This window comes from Ictalurus punctatus, chromosome 1, assembly GCF_001660625.3.
Source record: "Ictalurus punctatus breed USDA103 chromosome 1, Coco_2.0, whole genome shotgun sequence".
NCBI lineage: Eukaryota > Metazoa > Chordata > Actinopteri > Siluriformes > Ictaluridae > Ictalurus > Ictalurus punctatus.
This window is the reverse complement of record NC_030416.2, coordinates 17,700,564-17,712,994: the sequence shown is the minus strand read 5'-3', so window position 1 is coordinate 17,712,994 and position 12,431 is coordinate 17,700,564. Positions and strand designations below refer to the sequence as shown.

Sequence of the window (12,431 nt, the reverse complement as noted above, 5' to 3'; positions counted from 1 at the left end):
GTAAATTGCAAGGGTGAATGTATCATATATTCACTGTTAAAGAAACCTGAAAGGAGAAATGTAGAGTAATAATAACTGTGCTTCTGTGAACAGAATATCACTAGCATGGGTGACATTTGACTCTCGAGTTTGTGGAGGTTGTGTGTGTGGGGGTGGGGGGGTGGGGTATTGGCTGGGTTTAAGAAAAAAAAATTAAGAGTCTTTTTGTACCTGCCTCATCAAAATATTCGCAGAAATTTTAAGCAAACGAGTTTCAGTATCAACACAACGACATACCTTAGTGAAGGGCTACACAGCGTCCACCAGGCATGACATCAAAGGAATTAACTGTTTTATCCAAATCCACATGAAAGGCCTGTTCATTGGTTAGTACTGCAATGTCCGAGAGTCTCTCCTGTCCTGTCTCATGGTGCTTCTCATGTATGTTTTCAGTTGGCGCAAGCAAGAAAGTTTACCAAAGTTTACTGGACAGTGGACTAGCTTTGAGTCTGAACAGTGACAATCGTCGTTCAAGCTTCACTTCTACAGTTGGCATAGCATTGAAAAGTGACAATTCTGCATTTGTTTCCTGTTCTGGAAATCCATAGTGATGACAAATATATGTCAGGTCCTCTTCGGTGTAACTGCTAATATGTAACTGCTCTTATTTTGTTCTGTTGCCCGCTATCAACGTGGAGATGTACATATAAATACATAATTTTAAACAATTTTCAAATCTGATACTCCATGACTACAATAAATGGATGATGATATGGGAGGGGGGCACCTGCCCTCGCTTGCCCCCCTTAATGTCACCCATGATGACTAGGGTTGGTGAGAATCACCTGGATAACCGTTTTTGTGCATGTGTTCATGCATACCGTGAGCTGTTCCATCACACTGTCCCCTCCGCCTCGTTCCTACACCGAGTTAGAGATTATTAGTTAGAGGTTATTTGGGGTTAGTTGCAGGCTGATAACCCACTTCTGAAAAGTCTTAATTGCAACAGGCCTACAGAGACTATCTCTGCAGCTGCAGTTAACAGTTCTAACATATTTATCAAGAGCTGGTAGAACATACGGTGAGAGTGCGCACAAATTTGACTGGCGAGCACGATCATGTCTGCTGTATGTTACAGTGACAGGGTTGGCTAGCATTCTCAGTGAATCTAGCTTTATACCAATGAATTGTGCGATGTGCTTTGGGTTTAGTGAGCATTTTACTGAATTCACTTTAAGGCCAATAACCTTAATGTGTGTAAGGATGGTGGATATGTCCCAGATTGCGTGGTCCTTGGTTGGGCCACATAGGAACCGATCGTCCCTATGTGACCGTGTCTTTATGCCTCTGGCCATCAGAGGTGGCAGGGCAGGCTGCAAGCATCTCAAGCATGCTCATGTTGCGAGAGAGAGGCTGAAGGGTAGGACATTAAATTGGAATATGTGCCCATTGGAAGGCAAACCTCCAAAGAACAACTGTGCTCTGAGACATGAAAGTATGCATCATGTAGGACCACTGACATGACACAGTCTTGTAGCTGCTTATTTGGAGAGCAATGGCAGAACTGAAATTTGTACCACTGTGACATTTGTAACATTACAACGTTCTATAGTTTACAACCTTGGAAATATTGGATTGATTTAGTTGCTGCCCTTTGTTTTCGACTCTAAAACTACCCACCGACAAGCCATGTACTTTGTGGCATCCAGGCTCCACAGGACTCTTTAGCGGTAGTAGTGGTGGTGATGGTGATGGGGGAGTGGATCATGACCCATGAGTTAACCTTGGGGCCTGGGAGTGTGACTGTCTATTTAGATCTTGCACAAGGCAGACAGAGGGCTGTCACATGGCTAGTGCTTTTGATTGTGCTGGTTTCTAGTTTCTAAAACTTGTGCTCTTCTCTCCAGGGTTTGTTTAGCCGCAGGCTCAAAGAGAGGGCCTTTAGACTTTGTCCGCACGAGCATGAATCCTGCATCATGGCTCATTAGTCACTCGGAAGACAAAGCTTTATCTAGTGGAAACTAGCTAACTTGGTGGATAACCATAAGGAGTGCACATTATAGTTAGAAAAAAATATGTTAGCAGAATGAATCACAGGTCTAGTGTTTAAACAGCAAGAGCTCCCTTCAGGACCAGGAAAAAAATTCACAAAGATAATCAGACAGCAATAGAAAAAATCCTTTAAATTTATTTATCTGTAGTTGTGTGTGCAACAAGATTCAGTATTTGGATATCTTTTATTTACACTTCACCTCTTCCTCACTTTCAGGTGATTAGACTTTATGGAATGAAATTCTTTTAATCTACTGATTTAATATTCACATAAACCCAATTTTTACTTATTGAAACACCACATCGTCAGTTAAATATTACTGGGCTCGTGATCAAGTTCTCTCACTTTCCCTTTCAGGGCATAGACCTATAGTTTAATGTATGAGGCTATTGTAATACTTGCTTGAAAGGTATTTATGCTAGCAATATTTGGAACCTGCACTATATGAAAATGTACTGCTGCAATTTTGAAAGGAACAAGAAAACAAGGTGACATCACTTGTGTGAGTTCATTATTGTCCTATTATTCTAGCCACTGAATTGATTTCAGAATTCTGTGTATCTGTGATGAAGCACTTACCTGCAGAGCTTTATATACATTGACCCCGAGCCATGGTCTTCTGGTAGTGCCTCTTAATTTCGGGTTCCTAGGACAAAATTATGTTCAGTGGAGGTCATAATTTTTTTTGTGTATGTCTGCAGCATATGTCTGAAATGATCTTATTGAAATATACCTCCTCAGATACCTCTTCTTACAGATCCTTTTAGGATTTTTTTGTTCAGGAGGCGATATGGATTTTAGTGATGATGTAATAGTATTTTTATAATTTATTTTTGAAGTATATAAGAAATTTAAATTTAATCAACGATATTTGGTGAGCTATGCTTTAAAAAAATATTTATTATTTTGGGGGTGAATGAAACAGTGGAGTCTACATATCACAGTGCCACAATCTGTCACTTCGGAAAGGTGGAGACGGATTCAAATGGAGTTTAAGCAGTTTATTTAATATTTTATTTAAGTGCAGCAAAAATATCCAATACGTAAGGCAGATTCAGGGTCAAGGCAGGCAAAAAGGGTCAGGTGATCAGCAAACAGGATATCGTAGAGTAACCAGGAAACAAACAAAGTAAAAAAAAACACAATAGCAATACAGGGGAAAAAAGGCTTGGTAATGACAGAAACATAAAGAAAACTGAGCAATTACTTCGCACGGATGCAGTGACAGAATGAGGCTTATATAGGTGCACAGTAATGAATGTGAAATTGAAAACATGTACAGACAGTCATGTGACATGGTCAGGTGCGGTGCAATGGCTGATGGGAATAGTAGTGTCTAGTCTGGTATTTCTGGTATTTCCATGAGACACAGGTAGTGTGATTGCAACATACTTTGTCAAAGACTACATAAGATATGCAGCATCTCTGCCAGGTTTATATAATAGTATATAGTAATAGTTTATATAATCATTATATAATAATAATAAGGATCTTTACCTATCTGGGACATTTAAAGCTAATAGATAGATAGATAGGTAGGTATGTAGGTAGGTAGGTAGGTAACAAGATTGCTGCTTTCTGTTCCATAACTATAACTGGAATGACTGGTTGTGTATGTAAGGCAGTAAACACAGATCTTTGGTCATGTAGATCTTAGAAGTTTTTTTTTACTCTAAGTTATTCTGGCAGATTAAATCCAGCAAGGTTGCATATTGCTAAAGACAGGTGTGTGCTATGTCTTAGTAATATCACAACCTAAATATTATATAAAGTCAATATTAGATTGATTTCAGATTCTTCATTAGGCACTATTGTTGGAAATCAATTAGAATAATGTAAGTATGAAACATCGTTTTTTCATTTCAAACCCCTACAATCTTCTAATCTTTAACAAGGAGCCTCAGCACCTTCTTAAAGCAACCTACAATGAAACTCTGCCCTTATAAATGCAATTATATGTGTGCCATTTAAACTATTTGCACACGGTCCTTCACCTTTACAGTTAGGTTCATTAGGAAGTGTAATGGTGTTGGTTACACTGGAGATAGTGGGAGATGTTTATCATTTGTCCACTTCGCAAGGCTTTCTGCAGGTTAATATGAGTGAAGATGGCCTCGGCTTCTTGCTGGGGGGCTCTAATGCAACCTTTGTGGAGAGCAGAGGGAAGTAAGTCAAGCCTTTCATTAGCATCTTTATTCAGGGAGTAATGACAACAGTGACGTGACCTTCGGCTCCCCACTGCACTTAAGACCGGGACTAAATGACTCCTGTCTGCCATTGAAAATGGCTTTCTAAATCTCATAATAATTGCCATCTCTGGAGCAATTAAAGCCTCCATTTTTCTGCAGTCCTGTCAGATGTCTTATTTTAATATCCACCCGCACTCCTGAAAGCGCTAAATGTGGGGCCATTTTCTGTGTGTGTGCGTATGTGTGCATGTGTGTGCGGAGATTAATTAAAATCCTCCTGGATCGCCATTAGAGTTCATTAAAAAACCCACAGCAGTACAGCATTTAAACAAAGAGGTATGACTCTTCTGGCAGACCTTGGTGCCACTCCAAGTCTGCTTTCACAGTACATGTCTGGAACAGTGGCAGCAGATTGCTCTGGAATAAAATTTGATGGAATATTATGGTAGTGTTTGGTCACCTACAAGGCTTGCATGTCAGTGGTACGCACCAAGTGCAGTGGATATAACAAATCTACACATCCCCGTTAAAATGGCAGGTTTTTGTGAAGTAAAAGAATGACACGAACATAAATCATGTCAGATTTTTTCTCTCACCTTTTAAGTATACAAATAAAGCAAAAAAACAATCAGAAATGTTTTTATCGAAAAACAAAAACCTACACCCTAGTTACGTTACCCCTAAACGAATACTTTTTTTTTAAGCACCTTTTGATGTTATTACACGACTCAGCCTTTTTGGATAAGAGTCTATCAGCGTGGCACATCTTGACTTGCTAATTATTTTCCCACTCTTTCTTGCAAAAAAAATTCTAGATCTGTCTCCTGTGTACAGTCCGCTTCAGGTCACCCCACAGATTTTTAGTTTGATTCAGGTCTGGACTCTGGCTAGGTCATAAACCATTCCTTTGTTGATTTGGATGTGTGCTTTGGGTCATTGTCATGCTGAAATGTGAAATTCCTTTTGACTCTTCAGCTTGCCAGCAGACACCTGACTGTTTTGCACTAAAATTGTCTAGAATTTGTAGCTGTTCCTGATTCCCTCCACTTTGATAAAACCCCAGTTCTGGCTGAAGAAAAGCAGCCCTAAAGCATGATGCTGCCACCAACATGCTTCAATGCAGGTATGGTCTTCATTTGGTGATGTGCTTTTTTGCTCCAAACGTACGAATTGGACGTATCAGACCATAAGACATTTTGCCACATGGTTTGGGGTGATTTAGTTCGAGCTTGGATGTTTTTTTGGTGAGAAAGGGCTTCTGTCTAGCCTCTCTACCCCTTAGCCCAGACATGTGAAGAATACGAGAGATTGTTGTCACATGCAGAGAGTAATCAACGCTTGTCAGATATTCCTGCAGCTACATTAATGTTGCCGTAGGTCTCTTGGCAACTTCCCTGGTAAGTTTTTGTCTTGTCCTTTTGTAAATTTGGAGTGACATCCTCTTCTTGGTGATGTCACTGTGGTGCTCCATTTTCTCCACTTATTGAAGATGGCCTTCCCTGTGCTCCATGGAACATCTAATGAAAAATGTTTTGTACCCCGCTCCTGATCGATTCTTTTCAGCAGTGAGACCCTGTACAGGCTTTGTAAGCTCTATGTGGAGCATGGCTTCAGCAGTCAGATAAAACCAAGAAGAAGAAACAGCTGGGCTTTATTTGGGGTTACTCGGAATAATTTATTATACAGCTGTATGATAATGACTTTTGAACATGAGATTGAATGTTATTGGTTCATTCTGAACCCATCTTTTTATTTGACCTATTTTACCCTAAAATGTTTCCCTAAAACTTAATTTTTATACATTGTAATTTCACAGTGAGGGTGGAAAAACGTTCTGACATGATTTATCTTGGTTTAATATTTTTCATCACAAAAACCTGCTATTTTAATAGGGGTGTGTAGACTTTTTATAACCATTGTATGCCTGTGCTGTTTTCTCTCACACGGAGTTCACAAACTAGATTTCTATCATCATGTTGATCTAGTTTAAGAAGTAAGTTTATTAAATGTTTTCTTGGTTGGATATGTGCTTTAGAGTTAAACTGTTTTTTGGTCCGATTTTGTTGTCACAGACAAAAATCACACATTATAAAATAATCTCAATATTTGAGATTAATGTTCTTAAAGAGTGTAATGTCTCATGCTCACCGGCAGTAAATTTAGTGACACTGACTACGTTTACATGGACAGCAGTAAACTAATTAATGACCATATTCTGAATACGACAATATTGTGATGAACATGAGTTGCTTTTAGGATATTCCTTTCACGTTCCCCCGTTTTACATGTTATTAGAGCCGCAGCAACTAATCGATTATGAAAATTGTCGTCAACGAATCTCATTATCGATTAGTTGGTCTGCGCGCTGCACATTTACTCATTATGTTACTTCTGTTCCAAAAACAGACTTCGGAGAATAAATACTAAAATTGTGTCCCATATGACGTACTATACACTTACACTATGCATCATGTACTCTACCGTCTAGTGCAGTGTTTCTCCACTTGGGGGGGGGGGGGGGGGTGTTGATCAGTCGTGTAATTGAAGGGTGTCCATAGGAATGTTTTACAAATGTTTATATATATTTAGACAAGTTCAAGTGTCGCATTGATGGATAAAATAATTAAATGTCACACCAACAATAAAATGTAAAAAATAAAATCTTGAAATGTTTTGATTAAATTTTAATGTTAATATTATTAATCTTAAATATTTATAAAATAAAGTAACATATATAGAAATGACTGCTTAATATTATATAGTTTATAATTGCTGTGGAGTGAGGGGGTCCTTGTGGATTGTTCGAAATATGCTAGGGGTCCAAATCTCACAAAAGGTTGAGAACCACTGGTCTAGTGTATGAATTTTAGAAAGGTAATATCGTCTCAAATGGAACACATTAGTTTTTTACTAACCTGGAGGCAATTAATCGATTAATCGAAAAAATAACCGGCTAACTAATTGATTATGAAAATAATCGTTAGTTGCAGCCCTACATGTTATAGAACATAGATAGATTAACGACACACGTCATTACGTACCCACGTCACGCCGTCCCTCCAGAATTTCACGTATCAACATACGGTTCGTCTTTGTTATGGTACCATATACAGTTTTGGGTGTTTCATTTTTCATTTTACGAAAACTTCAAGTGCAGTTAATTATTTGTCATGCTATACGTGCAAATAGAAGACTGCTTGAACCCATGGTCTGCGTCCTAAACTGCGTACTTACCTACTGTATAGTAGCTGAAATACACGTATCTCGCCTACTATATAGTAGGTATGTAAGCAGTTTCGGATGCAGCCGTGCTCTCTTGTTTGCCGTTAAACAGTTGAACACTGAGGTGTGTGTACATGTCCTGTCGCAAAATGCAGTGAAATCTCACCGATTTGTGTTTACTTTGAGTATGACTTTAGTCAGGTTAAGGTAATCAGTAACCGCTGTTTACATGGTAGTTTCCTAATCAGAGAATCGTCTTAATCGGGTTAATATCGGATTATTGTTGTCCATGTAAACGTACTGATTGTGAACATACAGAGTTCTGGCAGTGTCAGAATACTTTTTTATTAAAACCTCTGTGACAACGTTCCTCTGAAAACCACTAATAGGAGGACGGAGTAGGATGACACGAAACTCACACGAGACCTGTAAATACGGTAGTGGCAAAGGTGAAACAACCAATTAATTAATTGATATAAAATGTTCACATTAATTAATATATAATTACCAGCCTACATGCCTAGCTTTTCGTAGAGTGAGTTGCAAAGCTACCAGACATACTACAAAGTAAGTAAGTCAGTTTTTAAAACATCTGTTGAACAAAATGCTGTACAAAGTGCTACATTCTTGTATTTCTACCGATTACTGCTCTTTCCTGCTTTAGACAATAACATGCAGACATACATATACTGTGTTAAACCATGCTAAAGGACAGAAAACAATGCTTATTAGCTCACTTTGAGGAATCTCCATTCCATGTTGTTCTCTTTTTTATGGCTCCAAACCCCTCTTCCTTGCCTTTTTGGAAACATGTTTTCTCTCGTCATAACTTTACTTCTACACCAAGGGATTGTTTTTATTAACGAGGCCCTGTTTTCTGCATGAGCCCAGATCGCACTGAATGATGTTGTAAGTAGAACGCAGTCTTTTTCTTTAATCGCAGGTCTACCATTAGAGGATCTTTTATCATATAATCTGACATGGAGATAACATTATCCTGCAGATCGTTATAGAGCCCAGCCAAGATTTTATTGCGATCATCTCGTACAATGTGACAAGTAATATTCTTAAAAGACTGCTGTAATTGCATAGTGTAAAACCAGCTTTAGGAATATGATAACAGTAAATTGAAAATACAATTCACCAAGGCTGGTCATGATCTAAAGTGTGTAATTAACACACGCCTTGAAGGTTTTCAACTGATGTTCGGTAAGTCTATTTGACATGGAGCTGTATCTGGTGCTAGACTGTCATAATGCCTGTATGGACCTCACTCTGCTATTGGTGTACAGGACAGCATGTCGCATGGTACCGAAAGGTGGTAGAAGAGTAATTGCATCCCTGGCACAGTTGAATCAGATTGCGCTTTTAATCATTCAGAGCTGCTGAGATGAGCCTGTGGTTGGTCACAGAGTCATGTTTGCTGATAAATGGAAGCATGTGAGGAGACAGGGTCATGGAGAAGGTGCAGACTCACTGGCTACTAGTCCACTGCACAGTATATTGCCTACTCATCATACAGTCTCGCAGGAGCTAGCATACAGTCAACTGATCAAACGACCCCTTTGTTTTCTGCAATCTTTATTGGCAAATTCAGTCAGTGGATTTCATAGCCTAGGGAGCTTCACTTCAGCCTGCTTGGTTACACACCCATGGCATGTGTTGCAAATTGAGCCTGTTTCTGTTACACATTCTCTCTCTCTCTCTCTCTTTCTCTCTGTCTCTCTCTCTTTCTCTCTCTCTCTGCTCCATGGAGAGCAAATAACGCCTTGGTCATCAAGCCATGATTTCTTTACAGTTCATTTACCTTCTGCTTCTGTGCTAATTGTTTTTCAAGGCTCAACATGGCCAGGGACCATTTCAAAGGCCAAATAATGAGGCTTCGGCACATTGGCCAAGACCAAATCAAAGTGGCTGTACAGAGTGCCTGGTTTGTCTCAGCACTCATCTGTGAGTGGCTGCTGGCAGAGGGGAGGGGCCACAGCCTTATGGGCTGGAATTCTAGCCTCACAATACTGTCTAGTATGCTCACTGATACCAGGAAATACATTGCAACAGATACATATGATGCAAGTGGCTTTCCTAGACTCCCTCTACATGACTCTAAATAGGAACGGCAGATGGTTAGAGGTTTTTGTTATCCCTTTCATGTTAACACCTCATTATGACACCACTAGAGACAACACTGACAATTTTGCCATAACAAATTGATTTTCACACATGATATGGATATGTCAGGGTTGTATGTCAGGGTACAATCATTCCTTCTAATTAATATTCATCCACCTTATATTGTGCCATATGTTATTTATATGGCATAAGTTATGTTAGATTTGATCTGAACTAAGTAATAGGGAAAAGGACTGATGTTTTTCATTAATGCTTTAGAAGTGCATTGTGACACTCGAGTCTTTTTATTGCTGGAGAGTGCAAGGTCAGGCTTAGGTTACTGATTAATAGGACTGTTTTTTACCGTTAAGGCGAAAACAGAAGGTTTAGAATGTATGCTCAGTCACGTCTGCAGTTTTATGTGTGATCATTAAGCGGTCTTGTAGTTCAGTATATATAGTGGATATAAAAATAGGCATTGTATGGGAGAAAAATGTTGGTCGTAGGAGATTTTAAAGAAACCACACTACCTTTTACTTTCTGTGTAGATCAGAAACATTCTTCACTGTGTGATAACGACAGTAGATTTCCCTGAGTTTGAAAACTCAACTATTTTAATTAAAGCAATCACATATTATGCTTCTCCCGTGATACTGTGACTCATATGTGTGTTAACATGACCATTCAGGAGAACTACAAGTACTTAATTAGCACTCAATTAGATCTGTTTAGCTTCATGGAAATGGTGATCAATTTTGCACTACTACCCGTATGGTACTGATATGATGATTAATTGTATATCTAGTATTGACCTTTGAATAAATAGTGTGTAAAGACACATACGATTATATCAATGGCAATATCTTGAACGTAGCTGAATTTCTTAAATATTTCTTATTATGAGTTTACACTAAAACAAATACAAGATTATTAAGACAAGAATGAAGGAAATTGGAAATATTGGAAGATAGGTTTGCTTAATAATGTTTGAAAGAATCAAGAATGAATGTGTGAAATGATCTGTTTCAAGACATGTCAATGAGTGAAAATGTCTAGAAATAGTATTAATGATGAAATATTTATTAAAGTCTGTATTAGTGACCTGTGTTTATTTCAGGTTTTGTAGACATGTTTTCTGAAATAATAATTGAATACTGCCCAACCTCAATTCTTTAGTTTGGGCATGGGCATTGGGCGTGTAAATGCTACTTCTGTACACCCAAGTGAGTAACTCAAGACATGTACTGTAATCTACTCTGGACCGTAAGTGGAAATACATTAATAAAACAAAAACATAAGCACAGAGTCAGAAACACACTAGTCCTTATGGAACATCACATGCTCACTGATTGGACACGGTGTAATGAAAAGGAATTGTACTTTTTCAGACTGTTATCTAATTTGCCTAATAAAATGATTTAAAGCAAAGATACTTACGTTATTGGTGAGGAGTAACTTCTTGTCCTGGATGACCTGGTGAGTTTTCGGCATCTGTATACTCATATTAGTGCCGTGCAAAGTTGGCAGGATATCTCAAATAACATCATACAAATGCCCTTAATAAAAATACGCATGAATAAAAGCATCAGTAGATTCCTTTAGGCTCACATTCTCCAGTTCTGCAGTCTCTCACGGACTAATGCACGCTGTAGCCAATCAGCAACGAGCATGTTATTTTCAGTAAGGACTCATTAATAATTTTGTTATAATATAATTTTGAAGTGATGCTGATTTTGCTGCTTTGGTTTTGCTGTTGTTCTGTTTGTTTGTTGATATGTTTTCACTTTGCTTTTTTGACCACCATCGTAATCCTTACAAATTCATGTCCTCGCAGTGGCTTCATTAAATTACATGATAAAATAAAGAACTGAATGAAGAACAGAGCACTACTTTCCCAAAAACATGTATTTAAAAATAAAAGAAAATCTATTTATTTAAAAGAATAGTCTTATAATGTGGTGAGAATTTGCCTAGCGGTGTATTAAAGAAAACAAACACTTACACAGATAGACTAATATTGTTAGGCATGGGGTAATTTCATCCAAAGCTTTGACAATATGGTATGTGGTGCTGTGTTGTGATATAAGGTCAGATTAAATTTTGTCATGCGCCTAATAGTTACCTGTGCGTCTTGTATCGTGAGTTTGAGTTTCTAATCTTAAAGCGACCGGCTGATATTCAGGGCCTATATTTAATACTGCTGACCTGCGGGCCAACGCTTTATTTCACTAACAGGCGATCAATATGTGGAAATTCCTCTATTGATCGCTGCAGAAGATGGAGCGCACGGATTGCCAGCGCATGTTTAACTATTCCTCACCTCTGAGCCGTAAATAATTTCCTTTTTAAGCAGCGGATTAATGCAGGAAGGAGTTAAATTTTAGGTACGCACTTCTTTCGCATGCTAAGTTCAGGGATGCCACGTGCATACAGAGTTGTGGAGGGTCTGTCTGGTTGAGAGGATGAGGAAGGTCAGGGTAATTTATTGCACGATATGGTGCTGCTATTGATTAGACAGAGAAAGGGCAAGCCCAACTGCTTTGCTAATAGCCATATGAATGTTTCAGGTACATGTTCCCATCTCAAATACTAGCCAAAAAATAGCCAAGATGCTACATTCAGCATCATCACCGCACCTAGCCGATATTAGCATAGTGCTGGGCGATATGACAAAAATATCATATCATGATACTTGAGGACATTTCCACTATACACGATGTGCATCACAATATATAATTTAGCTAACAAACTGTCTGCAAAGCTGTAGTCAAATAAAAAAAAATAAGTTAAACTGAATTTGATGATGCCTTTCTTTAATGCCTGCAAAGACAAAGATGATTAAGTAAAAAAAAAAAATTACATCAAATCAGCGGCATCCA

General features: G+C 38.4%; 1 protein-coding gene across 2 annotated transcripts in view; it reads left to right on the top strand.

The window, feature by feature from the left end:
• The window catches only part of dpyda.1 (dihydropyrimidine dehydrogenase a, tandem duplicate 1), a 153,162-nt gene that overhangs the window by 1,966 nt on the left and 138,765 nt on the right, over window positions 1–12,431 (top strand). The window lies entirely within an intron of this gene.